The 20,407-nt window shown below is 40.2% G+C and overlaps 1 long non-coding RNA gene across 1 annotated transcript; it reads left to right on the plus strand.

The window, feature by feature from the left end:
• The first annotated feature begins 454 nt into the window (after positions 1–454).
• Positions 455–19,147, plus strand: LOC116697186 (uncharacterized). Its single transcript, XR_004333951.1, has 3 exons — positions 455–602; positions 6,999–7,003; positions 19,135–19,147. It is a non-coding gene; the product is annotated as an uncharacterized LOC116697186 (long non-coding RNA).
• Positions 19,148–20,407: the final 1,260 nt, after the last annotated feature.

The raw sequence follows: 20,407 nt of genomic DNA on the forward strand, positions 1-20,407 counted from the left end.
TTCTGAGACGCAGGCGGCGCAGTTGCTTTTGACCAACTGCAAGAGCCAGGCGGACCCAGGCGGACCCAGGCGGACCCAGGCGTGCTGGGAAACGCCGGCTCCTCAACTGATTTAACAGCTGATTGGTTCACAATCAACTGAACATGATGATGTTTTATATAAACTTTTTATTGTTTTTGAATCGGAGGGATTTTAATTGCTATTTGTCTGATTTAAAGATTTATTCTGTACAGAACACATGTTGTGTGGCTGATAGTGATGTTTAAAAGTCAGAGAGACTAAATCCGTTCAGATCACTGATCATCTACAGTCTGTTGTTAATTAAAATCAGCAACAGATTGCATGTAGAATATTTCGAGAGCAGCTCTGTCATAATTATTACAACCAGAAACTGTGTACAAGTTGATATGTGGGTCTGATTATATTTTATTAAATCGGAATCGCACCACAGTGTTTTTGTCACTTCCTGTTCAGCCTGAAGGCGGCTGAAAACGGCTGGAAACTGTCCGACTTTACCGCAGCTTTTTGTCCCCGCCCCCAGCTGCTGCCACCTGCTCTCGTACACTTTACAGGCGAGGCGCAATTCATCTCAAACGAGCCTAGTGAGTATATCTAATTTAATAACTTAAGACCTAATTTAGGTATACAGTATTTGTTTTGTGCTGAATTTATTTTTCGTTTGCTTGCTTGTATCTTAATTAGGACATTTTGAAGGTGCAATCTGTAAGACCTTATTTATTAATTAATGGTACTACAGAAAATACTTACTTGTATTTGTTGTATGTTTGTCATTTCAGTTTGACCTTTTCTTCATTAAAATGACCTGCCAAGTACAACACCACGCCTGTTCATTGGAGGAAAACCTTTTGAAGGAACGAGTTTAGCTTGCTGTTTCATGTCAAATGAGAGCAGTATAGTTGATGCTTGCCTCTCTCCATTCTTGACATTGATAGCTTTGGTCCTTAGCAAGATCCAGTATTTCCATGACAATTCCAGAAGTGCTGAAAGCCCAGCTGACAGAAGCATTCACAGTTGCTATTACCACAGACATTTGGAGTGATCAAAATATAATGTCATTCCTTGGAGTGACAGCACACACAGTGACTGAAGTAAACCATGTACTCAGCCTTCAGTCATATCTTCTTACCTGCAAAAGGGTGCAAGGTAAACACACATATTGCAATGATGTTTGAATGCTGTGCTGGAGAGTATCTGATTAAACATTAGATCAACTTTGTCATAACTGACAATGCGTCCAACGTGAGAATTCCAGGCCAGCTTTCCACCAGAGGATAATGAGGCTCTGTGTAATGCTGGAGAAGTTCATGATCCCAGCAAATTTAAGGAGGACTAAATCACAATCAGAATCAGCTTTATTTGCCAGGTATGAGTACACATAAAAGGAATTTTTCTTTGGATCATATTGCTTACAATGCGCTTACTCATATAAACAAACAAACAAAACAAACAATATACTGTATACACACTATAAACAGAAATAATATAGACAGGTTGAGAAAATAATGCAATGAAGAGAGCAAAATATGTTGTTATAATTATAAAAAATTATAATTATGATAGTTATTATGGAGCATAGTGCAAAGGGTGCTGGAATAAATAGTATTATGTTATTACACAAGTATTATATTACAATATAAACGGTGTAAACAGCTCTAAAACAGAGAATGAGAATGATGAATAAATAAGTGGAACCAGTGAACAGACTGCTTAGAGACAGTGTTGCTGGGTACACAGGAATTGAACCATGAGTTCAATTCCTGTAAGTCAGAAGTCAGCTGTTCATCAGAGCGATGGCTTGCGGAAAGAAACTGTTCCTGAGTCTGTTGGTTTTGGCGTACAGTGCTCTAGAGCGCCTACCAGAGGGGAGAAGCTGGAACAGGTGGTGTCTGGGGTGAGATGGGTCTGCAGGGATGTTTCCTGTCCATCATGAATGGAGGGCAGGTTGGCACCGATGATCTATTCTGCAGTCCTAACTGTCCGTTGTAGTCTGCTCCTGTCCTTTTTGGTGGCAGATCCAAACCAGAAAGTGATGGACGTGCAGAGGACTGACTGGACGATAGATGTGTAGAAGTGGATCAGCAGCTCCTTAGGCAGGTTAAACTTCCTGAGCTGGCGCAGGAAGTACAGCCTCTGCTGGGCCTGTTTGATGAAGGTGTCAGTGTTGGGCTCCCACTTTAAGTCATGGGATATAGTGAATCCCAGAATCCTTCAGGTTTCAGAAGATCAAGAGGCAGTCATTGCCACTTTAAATGAGAGCGGTAAGATGCAGAGACTATCATACTTCACCCGTTCCCTGAAGATTGGTCATGAAAGATGCCAGCTGTCCTGGGCAGCAACCTCCTCCATTGTGGCATCTAATTAAAGACTGCTTTGAATCATAATTTAGTGATGCAACAATTCTAACTGCAAATGCTACGGGATGGAATTCCACTTTGAAGCAGGTGAAAACTTGTGAATGTGAATTTTAACATGCCAAAGCTAGCCTATGGCTGTGTCTCAAATCGCGCACTTCTGTACTAAATACTAACTATTTGAGTACATAGTGCGTTCACATTGTCGAAGTGCGGTCAAATGCAGTGCACTTAAAATACCCGGATGGTGCACTCAAACCGGTCACAAAGTTAAGTGTAGATAGATGGACACTTTCCACACTCAACGGTCGCCATCTTGGCTACGTAGCGGAAGGGGCGGAGCTAACAACCGTTGAAAAACTTTTGATAGCGGCGGCCGAAGACGCGATAGCGAGACTGACGGAGCAATACAAAGTTGTGAGTCTTTTTGCTATACATATAAGCCACTTGTAAATGTATATTTGGTTAATTTTACAGTCGATAATTTTTGTACCACGAATTATAACGTTTATTAATACCGTAATTAGACATGCTAGCAAGCTAACCTTAGCTAGCTAACAGCGGCAGTTTAACCATATTGGCAAATAAGTTATAAGCTAACGTTACATGTGTTGTAGTATACTGTTGTTTGTGTTAAACTTTCGTCCCATTGTAGACGATTTTAGTATTAGATGTATGATCTTAACAACTTAATATATAATAACATAACGTAACATAATCCAATGTGAGCGTTAGCTCAGCAAAATAGCAATCAGCTGATTGTCTGCTGGGAACGTTAACAGTAGCGTAATGTTAAAACGTATCCACTGTTTCTGCCTCCACCTGATGTATATCCTGTTTATACTGCCTCCCCCTGATGATTATCCTGTATAACCCGTCTCTTCAGGGACAAACGAGGAATAGAGGGCCGTCATTTAGGGGTGACGATGGCCATCAGACCGTAGAAGGATCCCCTGGAGAGTCTGAAGTCCCCCATCAGGTCCCTATCCCCATCAGACTAGCTACGGCCTGGGGGGGGGGAGCCTGCAGAACTACAAGCACATTCATAAAATAAAATTATATTAAAAGTATTTAACTTTGTTATCTTTTGTATTACACGTTGCATGACTGTTGCAAACATAATGAATATAAAGGAATGGGTCTATTTAAATGTCAATTCTGTTACCTCTGCTTTCACTATTGTAATGTCACTGTATGAAGACCATTTAGAACAAAAATACAACTAAATTAAAAGATGTAATGATGGTTTGTCTATTAGGTAAGTTGTAAGGGGTAATGCTTCATAACAACAGTCTTATCTATGGGCAACAAGGATGTCCTCATGAAACCGTTGAGCATTAAAATGAACAGTAACGTAATGAATGAATATTAATGTTACTTATTTTTAGAGCAGAAACATAAGCATATACATAAAAGAGTGGACTGCAAAGAATAGGTATAATTAATGAATTAAGAGTGCAGTAACAAGAACGAATATTACGATACAGTTGTGTGTACTGTTTTCAGCTAATGGGGGGGTGACATGACGGCGGTGTCGCAATCGTCATCCCGGCGTGACACGGAGCAAATATATCACATTTATTTTTGTTAAAATTTCAAAAACAAAGCAGGAATTATTTTTCGCGAAACACAATAGCAGACTGGAATGCTCTCCCTGGTGAAATTCCCAATTGTACAGAAGAAGAAGGGATGAAATGTGATCGTCATTTCCGGTAAGTGCACATGGTAGTGCGCGATTTGAGACAACACTCCTCTGTCAAAATTTACGCACTATGCAAGACAGTACGTAGTGTACGAAGTGTACTTCTGTAAGTGCACTAAGGGAAGTGCGCGATTTGAGACACAGCCTATATGTTGCACTCACTTGTGCACAAAATTATATTTTTTGTCACAGCAAGAACATGCTCAGTTTAAATAACTGTTAGAAGTTCTTTGTCCATTTAGAGGCAACTAACCTGACTCAGGGAGAAAAAACAGCGTGGTTGTGCCCTGTGTCATCACTCGGCACATTCATCTGCAGGAAATAAGAGGAAAAGTCAGATATTGTGGGCCCCTGGTGAGAGCTCTGGAGAACTCCATTAAAGCAAGGTTCACCAAGACAAAGGTTCCAGTGCAGTGATGATGCCGGAGAGAGGGCTATCCACTGTAAAGTTGAAGAATAATTGGAAGCAGGAACTTGGAAATCTCAGCATCGCTTTCGGAGGTAATTCTGGATAGAATTCATAGCAGCTCTATAAACTCAAGACATTTTGTTAATACAATTTAAAGTAGTCCACAGGCTTCATTACTCTAAAGCCAGACTCCATGCCATATACCTTAACATCTCTCCTTTATGTGATAAATTTAAACAACACTCAGGGACCCTTACACATAAGTTTTTGTCTTGTTCTAAATTAACTCTTTTCTAGTCTCTTATATTCGACTACCTTTCAAAGGCCTTTCACAAAACTATTTCCCCTGTCCCAATCCCTGCCATCTTTGGTTCAGTGGTGTTTAACCCCAACATCACAAACAATGAAGGGCAAGCCATGTCCACATGTACTTTGTTGGCCTGGTGCATTATTTTTGCAGTGTTTTCCGTAAATATGGCATCCTCTGCTAGTGAAATTGTCAAAAGCGTGTAAAACAAATAACGGAACAAAACCTAGCAGTTGAGTATGCTGCTTTTCTTTCTTTTTTCCCTTCGTCCCTTCCTGTGCACTATGTTGACTGTCATTATTTCATTCTATTAATTTACTTTTTTATTTATTAGCAGCAAAAGGCCTATTGAAACGAAAGGAATAATTATTCCTTCTTTTCTGCATATTAATTGCCTTTTTGAGGAACTTAAGATACTCAAAAACTCACCCAACATGGCGGTTGCATCAATTCTGGTGAGAATTTACGTATTTTAAGGGTTTTGGGAATTGGTGCACAAAAATGGCTTACCAGCGCTTCCTACAAGATAAAATAATTCAGCCCCTGTAGTAAATTTAACGTAGACGAACGAACTTTGTAAACGTATGTATCATGTCAAGACGTCCAAAAAAACCTCACTGGAGCCATGCTAATCTCTTTCTAATGTTAGACTACATTGCAAAACCTATGAATAATGTAGCTACTTGAGACAAATCCATTTCAGATTTGCGTCGGGCGCAGGAGTCATTTATCCCGCCAATATAATAGCAACAGCGCCCCAAAGCTACTTGCGTTTCAGATTGTTAAAATAGGGCCCGGAGTCTTGTGTGAGGTATCACTGAACTCAGCAGGGAGTTACCTTTTCATTGGTGACGATTTGCAGTGTCTGAGTGCTGCGCAAATGCACGGCCGCAAGTAGTGGCATCCGCCAGAAAACCCCAACATGCGCAGAGGTGCGAGGGCCTGTCCAAAGCTGCTAGCAGTTTTACTTTTTATTGTTATTTTTTATTCATTTATTTTTTACTGTGGAGTGGGGGTTGGGGTGGCATTGGCTTTGTAGGTTATTGTTGTGTTGTTGCTTAAACTTTCAGAAAGCTCTGAGGGAAGACTCTAGTATCGTTATCCTGTATAACCCCTGTATAAACAATTCCTTCAATAAAAATATTTGAAAAAAAAGGAAGCGGTCCCGCTGAATATACTTTCACCAGTGCCAACTTTGCAATATCTGTGTTGGACCCAGCATTTGATTTCCAGTGGCTTGAACAGGATGTACAGCTGGACAGTCACATTAAAGAGGAACTAAAGAGTCAAGTTAAAGTAAAATGTTTATTATGCAGGCAAGTGGGTTTCTACCTCAATGCTAGGTGTTCTTGATATGGATGTCTAAAATTCAATTAAATTGTATTTTTAGTCTCAGTTCATAACAAGAGATATCTCAAGATACTTTACAGATAGAGTAGGTCTAGACCACACTCTATAATTTATTTAAGGACCCAACAATTCTAGTTATTACCCCAAGAGCAAGCATTTAGTGCGACAGTGGCAAGGAAAAACTTACTTTTAGGATCCTGCTGTCAAGCCAAGCTGACAAGACTGGCTTTTTACGGAGTCCTCTGTCCTGATTGGATTAAGTGTGGTAGGATACCAGAATTATTTTTATCTCTTTTACTGCACGAGCAGGGCAACATTGGTTACTGACCAAACACTCTGTAACACTAAATACTCTTGGAATGTAGAGCTATTAAACACTTATTTTAACAAAAAATACACAACTGACGGGACGCCTGGTTAGCTTACCTGGTAGAGCGTGTGCCCCATGTACAGAGGCTCAGTCTTTTCCGTTCACCTTTTTTTTTCATTGGTGTGATAATTGAAGGTGGTATAAAGCACAAGAGAGCAATCTTTGTCACGTATAATCAGAGTGAAATGTAATCCTGCAACCTACTTCAATTTGTGCAACAAAACAAACCATAAATACCAATTAGTAATAATCATAATCAGCCATGTAAGCCTAGTCAATAACATATTTACAAACAAAACCTCCTGCACCCTCTCGTTTCAGTGTACATCAAGGCAGAAGGCGAGAAACAACAGGAATTAACAGCATATGGACCAGGGGAAAGTGATGCTAAAGAGTCTCCTCCTAAGGCCACTGGGAAGAAGCTAAAAAATTTGTCTTACACAAATAATAAATAATAAACAAGTAATTTTATCAGAAAACTTGGTAAGCTTTTGTCCCAAAAAATTACACGTGCCATTCTCCAATGCATTTACTGTCGGCTATGAGGTCAAATCACACTTATTTAAACATTCAGGTCTGCCTGAATGACCTGCAGCTCTGCCTGCAACACACACACATTACTACTACATAAAAGTATTGATACTGTGGAGGCTATCCTATAAGCCTCGTTATGGATGGCATGGTGTTCTCAACGCGTAGCAAAAAGATATTAAGTCCAAACATTGATTGTCTTTGGGTGGTGTTCCCGTTTATTATAAAAGTAGAAAAAGGGTAATTTCACATAAAACAGTACTAAAACCACAATTACCCAAATTACCTAGGTTAAACTAAATGAGCCATTTGTGCAGAGCTAATCTTAATTACATCTTTTCTTGAGCCAAGAAAATCTATTATCAGGTCATCTATACCGCTTCCAACTTCCATCAAAAGACAGAGCGGTTACAGGCCGCTCCAGCTGCCCCATTTTTGTCTTCAGCTGAACTAAGCGGACAAAGCCCTTCTTGTCTGGGTACGTCTGTGTAATTTCTCCCATTAGCCAGGACCCTCGAGGAGCGACAGGATCCATTATGACCACTATGTCTCCAATGGAAAAGCTTCTTTTCGGTCTCATCTACTTCTGTCTCTCCTGTCTTATCTTGGAGGCGGCGACACACTCATACTCAGAGATAACCTTCCTGCGTGACCCGGATGAAATTCCTGATGATAATCTTTGTTCCTCTTAAACTTCCTGTGAAGGCTTAGAAGACGCTGCTCTGCGATGCTGTGGTTGTTTGGCATCTTCAGCCTTAAAAGGCAAGTCAAAGCAGTAGTCAAAGCAGTAGTGTCCGTCAGTCTGAATTGAAGACTCCATTATTTGTATGAACCTTTGATCCTCTCTGGAAAGGCCCACATCTGATTTCCCATTGAAATCCTAATTGTACTTGGCAACCATTAAATCCTGTAACTTGGTGACTGAGATCCTATTAGCAGTGACAGCAAGATGGCCAAAATTACTTTTACACGGTTTGCCACCTCTCAGCGGACCATTCACAACCCACCCCAGTAAAGTCCTGACAGCATATGGTCCTTCACCTTGACTATTTATTATTTCCCATGGTTCCATAAGCTTTGGCACATTAGTGCCAAACAGCAATTCCACCTCTGCCTCAAGACTGGGAATTTTAATGCTGTCAAGGTATTTCCATCCCTCCAAGTCCTGTTGAGTGGGAATGTTATTTCTGCTCACAGGCATTGTCCTCTGAGAGTGTTCTTCATCCAAGCCAGAAACCTCAAGATCACTAAGCAAGAATGTGTCTACAGGCCTCTCTTGGCCAAGGGTACGAAGAAGAATGCTAGTCTTGACTCCTGAAAGATTCAGTTTTCTCATGAGATGTTGGCTACAGAATGAACTTGAACTTCCAGGGTCTAGAAAGGCATAGGTGTTCACAATCATACTCCCGGACTTGGCCTTCACCTGTACAGGCACAATAGAGAGAACATAGTCATCACTTCCGGCCCCAGTATGGCCACATGTCTCCAATGACACAAGTGCATTATTGACTGACACTTCCTGTGTTTTAGAGCCAATATGTAGGACAGTTGGATGTTTGTGTTTACATATATCACATGTCAAAGGCTTGTCACATTCCCTGCTTATTCTCCTCAGACAGCTGACACACACTCTGCCTACTTTCAAAGCATCCATTTTCTCCTTGTGTGTCATCTCATCAAGCTGTGAAAATTTCTCCACTGAATGTTGGCTCCTACACACACAGCACAACTCTTCGTTGTTCCTCTGTGAAGGTGGCCCCTTGTGCTGTTGGTGCCAAGCTGATGATGTAGTTGGTCCTACAGCAGTTTTATTGGCAGCAACAGTAGCTTGGACTCTTCCAGTATATCTGCTCTTGAGTTTAGAGGAAGGGTCTGGTTGCATACCCTGTAGGTCACCAAAGAGAGGATCAGACAGAATCTTTACCCGACGTTCAATGAAGGCCACAAAATCTGGGAACATAGCTCTGTAACCACGTCGCTCCTGTAGCTCCCAGGCGACAGATCTCCATTTTTCCCTCAGTTTATATGGCAATTTCATCATCAGCGAAGATTGGATGGCACATTCATCTCCTCCATATGCTGCAAGTCTTCCATGACATTGCAACAGTCCCTTAAAAAGATTGAAAAAGACTGCAGAGCATTGACATCATCTGCCTTCATCATTGGCCACTCCATAGCCTTCTCCATATAAGCTACAGCAATTTTCATTTAATTTCAAAAATATTCTTTCAAAAGATTCTTTGCTCTCTCATAGCCGTGACCAGGAGCCATGTTATAGCAACTCCGAACCAGTTCTCTTGGCTGCCCTTTAGTGTATTGTTCAAGGTAATACAGACATTCTTGTTTATCTGTAGTCTTCTTTTCAATAGCTTGCTCAAAAGCTCTAGTAAAGGCAGCGTATTTAAGTGGATCGCCATCAAACTCTGGGATAGCTCGTGGAGGAAGAGAGGATAAGGCTTGGTTTTGGGCCACCTGTGCAGTAATGTTAGTTTGCTGTTGCATAAGGTCGTACAGAATAGCGTGGTCACCATTGTCAAGAGAGGAATGATGATGAGACTGGGATTGCATACGTGTACTCCCTTGTGAGATCAGTGGCTGAAATCCTGCTGTTGAAGAGTTAGTGAGTCCGTTTCCCTGCACTTCAGACTCACGCATTCGAGTAGGTTGACTCCCTTGGGAGATCGATGGCTGAAATCCTGCTGGTACAGCTTTGGGGGGTCTGGGTCCAAGGACGTCCCCCCCTTCCGACCTGTGAGAAGATGGTACGTATGACACTGAAGACAAAGGGTTACTAGACCTTACTGACGACTGGGCTTGTAGACTGTGCGGCCTCTCTTTAGGCCGTACAGCCAGTGGCAGTGAATTGTTCTGGTGGAAGGAGACAGTTTTAAGAAGTTGCAAAACAGGATCTGTGTTCAAATAACTTAATGTTTGTGATTTCAAGTGAGCATGAAGATAGGCATTCATGGCATCTTCTCCATTATCCTCTTCATACTCATCATCTTCCCCACCGCATGCATTTTCAAACGCAGACAATTTAGCTGTAGCCACAGCCAACTTGGTGTCAACCTCTAGCTGTTCCCTTTTCCTTTTCAGCTTTGCCTTTTCAATTTGAAGGGCTTCTTCTTCAGCGTCGATGTCATGCATTTTTTTCAAAGCAGCTGCAGACTGTAAAAGTGCAGCCCTTTCAGCCTTTGCCTTTAAACGTGCAGAAATAACACTGGAAGTCTTTGAACAGACGGAAGAATGATCTCTATTTGTTGACCCTTTACTTGAAACATTGAAAACACTATTGTCAGGCTTTATGACATTATTTATTATAGACAGCACATCAATATTCTCATTGTCCTTTTTTGCATCAGCCAACCATTGCTTTACATCATTCTCAAATATATTTTTCTTCATTGTTTTCTGCACGAGCCAGTATTGTTGCTTGTCGCATTCAGAGTCTGGCATAGGCATTTCCAGCAAAGCAGTTTGAGTTTCTTAAGCCTCATTGCACAGTGTGGTATATTTGCTTAGACATTTTTTCACATCAGACGAAGTTTGAAAGGTTATTTTTCCAAAAAGGACCTCTTTAATCCTTGCGTAAATTGGGATTTCCGATTTTTCTGCAGATTTTCCAACAGAATTGCACATCCCTTAGCTGTTAACTTTCTTGTGCGCTTCCCCAAATCATTAACAAGAGGACTGGACTTATCAGGAATATAATTTTCCCCTGCAGCCACAGAAGCAGTCCTGGTATTGTCGGACAAGTTTTCTTCCTCTGCACTCATCTTTGTGCGTTAACCCTCTGGGCCCTGAGGCCATTTTTACAGTTTAATTTCCGTCTGGATTTATTTTATATAAAAGCTTGTAAAACATCAACCCTGTTGTCCACAGTCAAGATATGAACATCATTTTTTTTAGGACAAACTGGGCTATTAGAATATTTGGGTTGCAGTGAGGTCACTTGCATGTTAAAAATGGTTGTAGGGCCTTTAAGGTAAATAAATAAATAAATAAATAAATGAATCTTCCAGATATGTATTGATATCACAGACATATAAGTAAAACCTAAGCCATTTCCCATTCTAAAACACTTCTCATATGTCTTGGGAGTCACACTGTTAAGAAATAATCATTATAACTTATACAGTTGACAAAATACATTCATTTTTTCCAAAAAAGTCAAGACGTTTTGCTCTTATGACATTTATTTATGCCAATAATAACAACATAATAATGTCATATTTATTGATATTACACCCACAGCAATGTTATACAAGCAAATATTTGTCTAAATATTGCAACATTTGTCCTTTAATAGAGTATATAGGCATTTTTGTCCCCTCTGGCCTTCCATTCAAGAGGGGTGACTTTATCTCCCATATATGGGCATATATTTCCTGAAAAATAGACAGGACAGACGGAGAGAGAGAGACCAGAGATTAGACGAACGATTCAGCGGCTAAATTGAGCCAAAACGCGGTGAATTATGGATATAAAGTGGACCAATCTTGGATATAACAGTATGGATTTAAAGCCCAAAGAGGCTGAAGTTCCAGGCTGGATAGAAAATCCCCTGTAGAGGCTAGAAAGACCCGGAAAAGACCGCCGTAAAGCCGAAAACGTCAGGATTCAAAGGCAAGGCAAGGCAAGGCAGCTTTATTTGTATAGCACATTTCAGCAACAGGGCAATTCAAAGTGCTTTACACAAAATCAGTTAAACAGATAAAACACAAGTACAAACAGTTAAAAATCATAAACATTAAAAATTTATAAAACACATGAATAGACAGTTAAAAACAAAATAGAAACATTAGGACACATAAAACACAAAAATAAAAGTTACAGTGCAGTATAAGAAATTTAAAGAAATGAGCATTCATTTAAAGAAAGGCAGCATCAAAAAGAAAGGTCTTCAGCCTTGATTTAAAAGAACTGAGAGTAGCAGCGGATCTGCAGGTTTCTGGGAGTTTGTTCCAGATATGAGGAGCATAGAAACTGAAAGCTGCTTCACCCTGTTTAGTTCTGACTCTGGGGACAGAAAGTAGACCTGTCCCAGATGACCTGAGAGGTCTGGGGGGGTCATAGTGTAGTAGCAGATCAGAAATGTATTTTGGACCTAAACCGTTAAGGGATTTATAAACTAGCAAGAGTACTTTGAAATCAATTCTTTGAGACACAGGAAGCCAGTGTAAAGACTTCAGAACTGGAGTGATGTGATCCAGTCTCTTGGTCTTAGTGAGGACTCGAGCAGCAGCGTTCTGAATCAGCTGTAGCTGTCTGATTGATTTTTTAGGGAGACCTGTAAAGACCCCGTTACAGTAGTCAAGTCTACTGAAGATGAAAGCATGGACCAGTTTTTCCAAGTCTTGTTTACACATAAGTCCTTTAACCCCTGATATATTCTTAAGGTGATAGTAGGCTGACTTTGTTAGGGTTAGGGTCAGGGTTTTGTCTTAATGTGGCTGTTAAAATTCAGGTCTGAGTCCATGACTACACCCAGATTTCTGGCTTTGTCTGTTGTTTTTAAAATTGTTGTTTGAAGCTGAGCGCCGACTTTTAATCGTTCCTCTTTTTTTCCAAAAACAACCACCTCAGTTTTTCCTTCATTTAATTTCAGAAAGTTCTGGCACATCCAGTCGTTAATTTGTTCGATGCACTTAGTCAGTTTTTGTATTGGACTATAGTCCCCTGGCGATAAGGTTATGTAAATTTGTGTTTCGTCCGCATAACTATGGTAACTTATTTTGTTTTTCTCCATAATCTGAGCCAGTGGAAGCATGTAGATGTTAAACAGAAGAGGCCCCAGAATGGAGCCTTGCAGAACTCCGCACGTCATATTTGTACGCTCAGATGCATAATTACCTATAGACACAAAGTAATCCCAATTCTTTAGGTAGGATTCAAACCAGTTTAGTACTAAGCCAGAAAGGCCAACGCAGTTTTCCAATAGGTCTAGTAGTATGTCGTGGTCGACCGTGTCAAATGCAGCACTGAGATCAAGTAATACTAAGATTGAAATTTTGCCATTATCTGTGTTAAGGTGGATGTCATTAAAGACTTTGACAAGAGCCGTTTCAGTGCTGTGGTGTGGTCGGAAACCCGACTGAAAGGTATCAAAACTGTTGCTTAGTGACAAGAAATGGTTGAGTTGTTGAAAGACTACTTTTTCAATGATTTTACTTAAAAACGGAAGGTTTGATATTGGCCCATAGTTGCTCATTAGATTAGATTAGATTAGATTAGATTATACTTTATTTATCCCACGACGGGGAAATTCTGTCGTTACAAGTAGCAGCATAGCAGCAACAGCAAAAAACAGAAAAACAAAACAATAACACACAAACAAGTAAGCACGAAAGAAATACAAGGCAAGAAATACAAGGCAAGAAATACAGGCAAGAAATAGACAATGAAAATATGGTAGACTGAGTAAGTAAAATGCCGTCAAACAAAAGGAATTTTAAAGTGCGGTTGCCATGATAAGAGAAACAATATTGCGGTGTAAGTGACGTTAAAAATTAAGTTAAGTTGAATGTGTAATTAGAGCAAAGAAGCAAGAGTCGGTAGCATAATTTAAATTATATTAACCTGAGACCATAAATATTGAAAAGTAAGTACTTGTAATAAAATAATATAAATACCAATATTAAAGATAAACAGAAAGTGTGTGATGTAGATGGGAGAAAAACAGGAACAGAAACTACAACACTATCAGGTAGAGCAGGTGTTAGTGACTTGTCTAGGTTGTTCTTTTTTAAGAGTGGCTTGATTACTGCAGTTTTCAGGGCCTGTGGAAAGATTCCTGAAAGAAGAGATGTGTTCACAATCTGTAGAAGATCAGAAGTCAAACAATTGGAAACATTTTTGAAAAGTCCCGTTGGTAGAATATCAAGGCAACAGGTCGAGGTTTTCAGATGTTGAATAATGTCCTCCAGGTTTGTATGGTTGATCGTGTGAAATTCTGTCATATTGGAACTATTTTTGCTCTAACACTGTGACAAAACATATCCTGAACTTGATATGGAGGCACTGACTGTTTAATCTTTTGAATTTTGTCTCTGAAGAAGGAGGCAAAGTCATTGCAGGCCTTGGTAGATAAAAGTTCAGATGCTACTGGTACTGGAGGGTTTGTTAACCTATCAACAGTAGCAAACAAAGCACGTGAATTATTATTGTTTCTAGAGATAATATCAGAGAAGAAGGACCTTCTTGCATTCCTCAGTTCCAAATTATAAATGCGAAGTCTCTCTTTATAGGTGTTATAATGGACCAGGAGAATTGTTTTTCGCCACCTTCGTTCAGCTTTCCTACACTCTCTTTTTTCTGTTCTCACCAGTAGGACATTTCTCCATGGAGATCTTTTCTTACCAGAGACAACTTTGACCTTAGTGGGAGCAATGGCATCAATAACATTTGTAATTTTACAGTTGAAATTATCTACAAGCTCAGTGACTGAGAGCCCAGAGAGGGCGGGTGTGGAGGAGAAAAGCTGAATAAATGTTTCACTGGTGTTTTCAGTGATATACCGTTTTCTGATTATCTTTGTTTGGACACTTTTGGGCACAGAGATAGTGCCATTAAAGAAAACACAGGAATGATCAGAGAGAGCAACGTCAGTCACCACAACCTTGGAAATGTTCAGACCCTTTGAGACAATCAAGTCCAGAGTGTGCCCCTTATTGTGCGTGGGCTCTGTTACATGCTGAGTCAGTCCATAGTTCTCAAAAACACAACACAGTTCTTTGGTCCCCCTGTCCTGGGGGTTGTCAACATGAATGTTAAAATCACCCGCAATGATTACACAATCAAAGTTAATACAGATTATAGACAGCAGTTCAGTGAAGTCATCAATGAAGGTTGCACAATATTTAGGTGGCCTGTAGATATTTAGAAACATCGCTTGAGGGGAAGATCTTAATTGAAGAGCAACATATTCAAAAGAAGCAAAACTTCCATAGCATATTTGCGTACAGTGGAATGAGTCATTAAACAAAATGGTGACTCCACCTCCTTTCTTATTCACTCTATTCTCGCTCATAAAACTGAAATTAGGGGTAGCTGACTCGATGAGAACAGCAGCACGGTTATTATGGTCTAACCAAGTTTCAGTTAAAAACATAAAATCTAGATTGTGTTTGATAATAAAATCATTGATTAAAAAGGATTTTCCTGCCAAGACCTGACGTTTAGTAAGGCTAGTGTTAGTGTGTTTTCATTTTTTGGGACAGGATGTAGCTGACGAGGAATGGATCCTAAATTTGCTAAGTTTGCAGTTAAGTGTTTATTCACCATTCTTTTCCTATTACCTATCACAACATAAATTGAGGAAGAATTGAATACATAGGGCTTGTCTTTGAAAAAGTCATGAGTGTCTCTAGGCCTGGAGCCAAGGCCCGGCACATATCAGGTCATGCTTACTGGATTTTGCATACAAGCGTCCTTATCAGTCTGAGTGGAAAAAGTTTGTTTACCTCCTGGCAGAGGAGCCCGGCGTTTTACTTTTGCCAGAGGTTGAGTGATGGGGGAAGGAAGGGGTGTATATTTGGTTCCAGCATCTACCAGGTGATTCATGTGGTCAGTGAACTCCAACATGGGGGTAGGGGAAAGGGTGAGTGGAGACAGCGATGGCTCCTCAAAGGATTCGGGGTTGGTAAGAGGGTTAGAGGGGTGCTGGATGGGTGAAAAGAGGAGTTGAGGTTTTGTATCTGTGCTCTGTGGTGTCCCAGGGTCAAGTCTTTCCTCAGGTGGGGGCTGTGGTGAATCACTAACACACTTTGTTATGTCTTCCTCTTGTTTTGTGACCTTGGCAGAGGGAGCAGATGTGTAGCGCAGAAAGTAAAGCAGATTAGTGGTGAACAGCTTTACTCCTGGGTTGTTAAGGGAAAGTCTATCTGCTTTAAAAAGATGTCTGCGCTCCCAGAAAATGTTAAGGTTGTCAATGAACTGCAGAGAGTGGACGGTACATTCAGTTGAAAGCCATTTGTTTAGTGCCAACAGTCGGCTGAATCTCTCATCTCCTCTTCTGACTGACGGTATAGGACCACTTATAAACACATCTGCGTCTAGAGATCAGACAGTGTCCAGCAGTTCCTTAAAGTCCAGTTTCAGCAATTCAGACTGTTGCTTTACAACATCATGTGACCCTATATGCAGAATAATGTTCTTCACAGTTGGGTGTTCTGCCATGATAGCTGGGATTTTTTGGGTAAAGTCAGACACCATGTCTTTGGGAAAACAAAGTATTTTGGTGTTTTTACTGTTTTTTAAATCTTTTACAGCAGAGTCACCCACAATCAGGGTTTGAGGCCCAGTTGTTAGCTTTTTACTTTTTGAATTGCTCTCAGTCCTTACCCTGCTGTGTGGTGATGAGACGCAGTCCCGGTCATCAGATGTCTGTCCAGCGTCTTGCAGCAGAGGAGCAAATCTGTTATCCAGTTGCACACCAGGTTGTTGGGGGGGCATTTTGTTGCTTATTTTCCCTTTTGCAGCTGTCCACGGCTGTGTCCTACTAGGTACAGGGGTTGAAGAGGCGCTCTGCACGGATGATAATGCAGGCCAGCCGGTCATATCACAAATCTCAGGGCACTGTGCCCTGCCCGTTAGTCGTCCTCCCATTTCCCAGGAAAATGATTTACTCTTAGGCTTCGCACCAGACGAGTTCCAGGGAGGACTGCCACTTGTTGATTTGTTACCCGTTCTACAGCCCTCCTGTTTCTTTGTAGCTTTGTTGGTGCTAATTAGCCGTGTGTTAGCATGCTTTTGTCCATTGTTATGGATCCATGGTAAAGTGGTGTCATTTCCAGAAGATCCGTTCACTTCCACATTCACTTCTAGTCGGTGAACCTTGGTTTCCAGAAGTGCAATCTTCTGAAGGAGTTTGTAGTAATCTTCCACGGAGAAAGGAGGCATCTTGCTGCTAAATAGCTTTAGCTACAGTCACTGTAGGACAGGCTTGAGCTATTGGTAGGCCACACTCACGCAGAAAAATGTTAAAATATGGCAATAGCCTACTGTGTCTACAAAAAAAAGTAAAGTCCAGTGATTTATAAGTATCCAAGAGCCGCTGCTCATAGTTTCTCTCAGAGGAAAAGCAAGATTATCAGCAAAAATATGCAAGCAGAGGCAGGAGCAAGCAGCAAAGCGTCTCAAAACCGAAAGCGTCACGAAACCGAAAGTGAGTAAATCACTTGTATGGTTCAAAAGTTATTAAACTATGAATCAGAGGTACTTTTTTACTCGTGGGCGAGTGTCTCGGTCTCAGAGGGTTAAGCGCGTCAGTTCAAAGTGCTCAACGAAACGGCACAATTGCTTTACCTATACGGATGCCGCCAACAGAAAGCAGAATTTCTTTCAATTAACAGCATTTAAATGGGCTAATAATATGAAGCAACAGCGTTGAAACAGTCTTTTATTTCAATTTCGAGAGTCCACGTTTTTCCTTTTCCAATTCCATCTGCAATGATACATGAAAGTGTACCCAACAGATTTCCGTGGTTGCGGTCTGTGATGGATGAAATGAGGACTTACAGGTGTTTACCAATCAAGGCATCCAGGCTCCACGACAAAGGTAAACAATCAAACAAAACAGGCAATCCTTTCCATATCCAAAAGATCCGGACGCTACAGTTCAGTTCAGAAGCGTATCCAGACGAAGAGGAATAGGTTCTTACGTTGTGGAGGCTATCCTATAAGCCTCGGTATGGATGGCATGGTGTTATCAACGCGTAGCAAAAAGATATTAAGTCCAAACATTGATTGTCTTTGGGTGGTGTTCCCGTTTATTATAAAAGTAGAAAAAGGGTAATTTCACATAAAACAGTACTTCACTTAGTGCTAATTAATAAAAGGTTGCGGCGTGTTCACGACTACGGTAAGAACCGTGTGTTCCCCGCCATCCACACCTTTCCTCATTAATTACCGCACCTGTAAATATACCTTATTCCCAGTGACGTACCACACCCAGTGCAATACTCCCCCAAGTGGCTAAAATAAATAACTATATTAACCTAACTAAAAAGGTGGATAGAAATGGCTCCTACAGATACTGCTAAGTTTAGTGTTATATATTGGCTGAGCTGCTTTTCTCTTGACATCACTTCCTGTCCATTTTCCTGTCAAGTCAGATGAAATATGAAAAAAAACAGTAAAAACTAAACATCCACGTGCACGCCTCTCAGTACTATTCAAATGCAAAAATGAGAATCTATGCATTATTTATTAGATTTACGCTGTTATATCATTATTTTGACTCGCCTCACTTTACAGTTTTTTACAATTGCTATGACAGATTTTTCAATACTTTTAACAATTTTCCAAAACTCTTAACACAGTTAGCACTACATCCGCATGTGTAAGCTATACTATTAACACATTTCTTGTTGCTTTAACACATAATGCATACAATTAACACAAATTTAAAATGCTTAAACTCCTTTTGCACACAAGCTCAAACAAGACCAAAACAATAGATTTTTACAGCCAAATTTACCAATGCTTTAACACTGTATGTCAGAACAGATAACAGCATGTTCTAAACCTAACCTTACAGATTAAAGTCAAAGTGAACAACTATTCATATTGTGAATTGAAAAACAAATATATTCCCTGTCTTTTATTCCATTGCTAATGAGAAACAGCTTATTGAAGCTATGCAATTGATGAAATCACAGCTGATTCCTATCTAGAAAGCACACTGTGTTGAGGTTCTTTCAATCAGATGATCATATGTTCTAAAAGAGGACTCTTTGGGCTGGTCCTGGCTGGAAAAGGAACAATTTAAAGCAACACAAAGAAAGAAGGAAAGAAATGCCTGCACGAGGGCGAGGAAGACGAATTCCACGACAAGGAAGAGGAGATAGAATGCGTGCTGGCACTCAAAGAAGGATGGAGCTAGGGTAACTGATCAAAAAAGAGCTACAATCATTGGCCATGTCATAAATCACAGGCTATCATACAGAGAGGCCGGTGAACGAGGAAAGTCAAAAATCAGCCGGGACACAGTGGCATCTACTGTCCGTATTTTCAGAGAAACCAACAGGTAGGATATTGCTTCTCCTACAACAAAGTGTAAATACTGTAAAATTACCATTTACAGTATTAGAGTGACTTTATGCCTGGACATTCAGTCCAGAGTTGTAGAGGACAACCTTGTCTTTGGTAACATTGCAGCAATCAGCATAACATCCTTTTCTCGGACTCTGTGTTTAGCTAGAGTCCGAGAAATGGATGTTATGAATGAAACAACTGTACAAAGTGCCTTTTAAAATGAACAGTGAATGCATCAAAGAACTCCGTCACCAATACGTCCAGGTAAGGTTATGCAATACAGTCATTACTGTAAACTACTCTATAAACCTGGAGTACATTAGGACATACAGTAGAAATACAGTACAGCACAGCAGTTACATACAATGTCTAATTACTTTCAGAGAGTGATGGAGTTGGAGGCCAATCAAGTCCCACATGAAATTATCTATGTTGACGAGGCTGGCTTCAACTTGGTGAAAAGGCGTCGCCGTGAGAGAAACATAATTGGAAAAAGGGCCACAGTTACCGTGCCGGGCCAGAGAGGAGCTAACATCACCATGTGCAAATAAAGTCTTTACTGCAGCAATTCTGTCTCTGTCTTTTTTTCATAAACTGTACATTCTATAAAGCTACTCTGAGATGGTCATTCATTTTTTGTATTAAATTTTTTCAACAAAAGAAATAAAATGCATGTGCGAAACACAATCTCTGATCAATGCAATATACTGTCTATTGTATAAGGGCATGCCTGACACATTTAAAATAATGAAGTTTTTGTGATTTCAGCTGATGATAGTGTTTTTTTCGTCATTGTGTTATGATTGCCTAAATGTTCCTGTTGGAGGACATGTGTTAGTGTTTGGAAATATTATTTGATTTTGAAACATGTTTGCAGGGTTTTGTTAGACATAGTGTGTTGTGTTAGTGTATTATTGTAGTTTGAAAATTAGTTTTGGAGTTTAGTTTACAATGTGTAATTTTGAGCATGAAATTAACTGTTTTGCCAATTGTGTGTTTTGGGTGTGTTGGTGTGTTAAGAGTTTAGGAAACTTGTTAAATGTATTGAAAAATCTGTCATAGCAATTGTAAAAAACTGTAAGAATGCGCAGTAGCAAAGTAACACATTTTGGATGCTAACCTATATAATTAGTAGCCTACAGATTTGACAGGAATTCCGATTACATCAGCAATGGCGCTGGATCACATAGACTATCACTGCTAGTGCATTTAAGGATCTATAGTCAGAAACAGCCACTGATTGGTTGACACACTCATTCTACTGCATTTTGGGATACAAAATGACGATGAATAATAAAATCATACTATTTCATGCTGAAAAATGGATAAA

Source organism: Etheostoma spectabile, chromosome 10 (genome assembly GCF_008692095.1).
Source record: "Etheostoma spectabile isolate EspeVRDwgs_2016 chromosome 10, UIUC_Espe_1.0, whole genome shotgun sequence".
Taxonomy (NCBI): Eukaryota; Metazoa; Chordata; class Actinopteri; order Perciformes; family Percidae; genus Etheostoma; species Etheostoma spectabile.